Genomic DNA, 1,387 nt, shown 5'->3' on the forward strand with positions numbered 1-1,387 from the left:
CTAGAAGACACCTTATGAGCTCATCAACCAGAGAAGACCAAATGTCAAATATTTTCATGTCTTTGGGTGCAAATGCTTTGTACTCAACGATAGAGAATATCTTGGCAAGTTTGACAAGAAAGCTGATGAAGGAATCTATCTGAGCTATTCTCAAACCACCAAAGCCTACAGAGTCTACATCAAAAGGACATGCATCGTAATAGAAAGCATCAATGTGTCATTTGATGATTCCACACAAATGACTTCTGGACACGACAGTTCAGAACTCGGACTTCAAAGAAGAGCATCTAATTCATCACTTGGCAAACCCAATGAATCAAAGTTAGCTCAATTATTTGAAGACATCTTCGATGAAGAAGTAATTTCTAGACATGTGCCAAATGCAAAATCTATCTCCAGAATCGATGAAGACCATGACGTCTCCAATGCTAAAGGTACATCTCTTACAGAAACTCATGTTACTTCACCATCTACTTCTTCGGTGTCTTCAGAGCATGATCGAGAACCAGAATCTAACTCTAGAGATGATCTACTTGAGGGGGAGCAAGCAGTTCCATCAGTCGATGAAGAACTGCATCCTGTTGCTTCAGAACCCCAATCAAGCACCAAATGGACAAAAGATCACCCACACCACCAAATCATTGGTGATCCAACATCTGGTGTCAAGATGAGATCTGCCACTGCAAATGAATGTCTCTTCGCCAACTTTCTAAGCATGATAGAACCAAAGAAGATTTCAGAAGCCCTATAAGACCCAAACTAGATAAACGCGATACAAGAAGAATAACTCTAGTTTGAACGAAACAAAGTATGGTCCCTTGTTAGCTTTATTATTCATCTCTTGTAAAAGTATAGAAAAAGTATTCTGCAAGTCTTGACAGAAGCATATCTTCCACAGAAGACAACAGAGGACTAACGACAGAAGCCTGATATTCGAGCAAGTAAAGTGTGACAAAACCTATGATGTCTCTCACAGAGGTTCTGGAAAATGGTCCTCTGTCAATAAGAACAAACAAGTCAATTACTGCAGAGCCTCTGAGATGGTCACAGAGGGTCTGCGGATTTCATCTTCTGTGAAGATCATCTTCCAACTTTTTTTCAATGGTTATTAGCTGCATGTGCTTCTCACGTGACTAGGACTTAATCAACTTTATTTGGACGGCTTAGATGATTTCACGCTTCAAGATCTTGTCAATAAAGTAGTTAGGAACTAGTATAAATAGCGGCTAAGGCCTTTGTAATCAGTGTGCTTCCGTATTGTAATCGTCAATTTTCAATTGAATGAATTGAAAAACCTTTGAAGCAATTCTCCTGTATTCATCGTCTTCATCATCTTAACTGTGTGTTCTTGGTTTAATTACTCTGTTCTGTTCTTATAATTGTTTCC

This window comes from Cynara cardunculus, assembly GCF_001531365.2.
Source record: "Cynara cardunculus var. scolymus isolate 2C chromosome LG 3, CcrdV1, whole genome shotgun sequence".
Lineage (NCBI taxonomy): Eukaryota > Viridiplantae > Streptophyta > Magnoliopsida > Asterales > Asteraceae > Cynara > Cynara cardunculus.